Source organism: Meleagris gallopavo (genome assembly GCF_000146605.3).
Source record: "Meleagris gallopavo isolate NT-WF06-2002-E0010 breed Aviagen turkey brand Nicholas breeding stock chromosome 4 unlocalized genomic scaffold, Turkey_5.1 Chr4_random_7180001936541, whole genome shotgun sequence".
Taxonomy (NCBI): Eukaryota; Metazoa; Chordata; class Aves; order Galliformes; family Phasianidae; genus Meleagris; species Meleagris gallopavo.
The window spans coordinates 1-2,923 of NW_011094942.1; the positions used below are offsets into that span (position 1 = coordinate 1).

The window sequence follows — 2,923 nt, forward strand, 5'->3', positions numbered from 1 at the left end:
AAATTATCCTCAGTTAGTTTGCAAATGACACTGAGTTGGGAGGAAGTGTTGATCTGCCTAAACTGAGCAGAGTGGGATGAAGTCTAACAAGACCAAGTGCTTGGACCGGCATTTTGGTCTCAACAACCCCAGGTAACACTAGAGGCTTGGGGCAGAGTGAATCATAGAATGGCCTGGGTTGAAAAGAGCAATAATGATCAACTCCCTGCCATGAGCAGGATCACCAACCACCGGACCAGGCCTCCCAGAGTCACACATCCAGCCTGATACTGGATAGTCTGATACTCTGGATCCACAGTGGCTGGAAAGCTGGAAAGAGTTAAGGTGGAAGTGGGCCTCTAAGGTCAACTTATCCAACCTCTGTTCAAGCAGGAAAATCTGCCCTGGGTTTCCCAAGTAGCTTTTGATCTTCAAGGAGATTCCACAACCTTTGGACTACTTGTGCCAGTACTCACAGCAAAGCACAGAAATGCTTCCAAATGACTAAGGAGGACTTTGTGTGTTCCTGTTTGTGCCCATGACCTCTTGCTCTGTCACTGAACATCACTGAAAAAGGCCTGGATACATCATCTTTGCTCTCTCCCATCAAGTGTTTTTAGACACTCATAAGAATCCCAAAACTCTGCTTCTAAAGGTTGAACAGTCTCTGCTCTGACTCAGAGATCTAGACAACAAATTATCAACTTCTCATAATCCTCAAGGAGTCCTAGTCATCAAAACTCAGTTTCACACATACGATCCATGACAACAGGGTTGATGAAACAGGCTTCCTTATTCAGAGGCAGCATAAGACATCTGTTGTTTCTCATCTTATAAGGAAGGAAAGCAAGAACGACCAGTAAACTGGCAAGAATTGCAATTACGGAAAGCAGTATGGAGGTGAACAATGAACACAGAAAAATGCAGTATTGTCTTGTTACGTAGAGATTGTTGATACAGATTAGTGAAATGATCACAGGTCTTTGCTGCTCAATGCTTGTACCTCAGCAATGTTTTAACTAAAAGAAAAGGAAAAAGGAAAAATATTAGGCTAGGCATATAGAAAAAAAATTACAAAATTTATGTAGATTTTCAACCTGTTTCTTGTCACAATAAGAAGTCAGAATATTGTCTTGCTTATCTATACTTAAATCTGAGGTATACTCAGAAAGAAATGCTTCCTATTTTACTGTGTTGACCCATGACATCAGAGGCAGATGTTGGTATGGCAGTAGAGGCTGAATGGCACCTGGCATGGAACTATGTATGAAGCAAAGGTGCATCATTGAATTCCTCCATTTGGAAAAATTTTCACCCCTTGACATTTATAGCTTGCTGAATGTTTCTAGACACCAAACAGTGGGTGTGAGCATGGTGAGGTGGCAGGTGATGTGTTTCAGCAGTGGCAACAGAGACAGTGGTTCAACTTCACTGGTCCAGATTTTTAGGAGTGTGGTATGCAGGCTCTTATTCACTACTGGTGAAAATGCATTGCAAATAGTGGTGACTATGCAGAAAAAAAGGTGTTTTGCAGCAGAGAATTTGCTTTATCAAACAGTGTTATTGTGCTCTTCGTATTTGATGTAATTTCCATGAACATAAATAGGAGGCATTACTTTCAGAGCAATGTACACATAAGCATATAAAATGAATAATTACTGTAAAGCAGAGCTTTACCTTTGCATTCTTTACTTTAATTTTGAGTGCTTTCCTCAAAACAAAACAGTTTCCTTTTTCATTTTATTTGTTTCATTGCTATTGGAAAGATTTACATTTACCTTTCCCATGGTGAAGGTCACAGAATGATGGATTAAGCATTAAAAATAACCAGAAAGCATATCTGGAAGACAGCAAACATACTGAAAATAATAGATCTTTTTTTGATGATGTTTGAAGATGAGCATTTTTGTATTCATGTTGAGTATTTCTTAAAAAGAGAATTCAAAGTCATATCATTATATACAAAAGATAACAGTTTCAAAGAAAGTTATGGTACTCGGGCTAGTGCACTAGATTTTAATAATTCCCAGGAAAAAAAAAACCAACAATATTTAAAGATAAGTTTAGTGTGCTCGCTTGTCTAATACTTTATGAACATAGAGTGGAGAGACAGACTGACAGAACATTATAAAAGGAACAGAAAATGGAGAAAAAAAAAAAATGTAACCAAATAACTTTTCACAGTCCTAACATACCTCAGACGGAGATGGGGAGGCATGAGGAACAACAGGAGACAGAAGATAGTTTGCCGTTTAGGTAGCCAGTGGTTCTGATATGGTGCAACCAATGATGTAGCTCTGTTTCAGAACAAAAGCAAATAAGCAGCAGTGCCAGGGATGTGAGAGGAATTGCACATAGCTCCACGCATAGAGGCTGAATGACTTTCTGTTTGGAGCCAACTAGTGAATGCAAGTTTGCCAATGTTAAGAAAAACATGATTCTGAATTCCCTTTAAGACAAACATTGTCTGAAAGGATATTCAACAGTAAGTCACTCAGCTGTAGATACTCTTTTGTATCACTTTATAGTTGCAGTTTAACAGTATACTGCGTGCATATGTATTTATGTATATTTTTAGTGCTTCTTAAAAACAACAACATAAAGCCACATATCTATCACTTCAGTGAAACATCCTCCCAATAAACAAATAACCCATAAAAATTACCCTGTTTCCCTGTTTATTCTTCATGAGTTTGTTCTTTTTTTCTTGACAACACCCCTGCACAGCTGGAGCCTATTAAATTTAACAGCAGCACAGACACTTGCAAAGGCCTTAGAACTCCTCCTGCAATAAAATATCTTAAAAAAAGAAAAAAAATTAAAAAGACATAAAAGAAATTGGCTTCCACATAATGAGATTATAATATGAAATTATGAAAAATGAATAAAACCACTTATTTTTACTTCCTTTGTAAATTAACCAAACATAGCTCATTCATGAATA

The 2,923-nt window shown here is 37.7% G+C and overlaps 1 long non-coding RNA gene across 1 annotated transcript; it reads right to left on the reverse strand.

Annotated features, from left to right (window-relative positions):
- Positions 1–83: 83 nt before the first annotated feature.
- On the reverse strand, positions 84–2,759 carry LOC109364159. The gene is made up of 3 exons (XR_002110187.1): positions 2,645–2,759; positions 2,175–2,276; positions 84–998 (listed from the first exon to the last, which is right to left on the reverse strand). It is a non-coding gene; the product is annotated as an uncharacterized LOC109364159 (long non-coding RNA).
- Between the last annotated feature and the right edge of the window lie 164 nt (positions 2,760–2,923).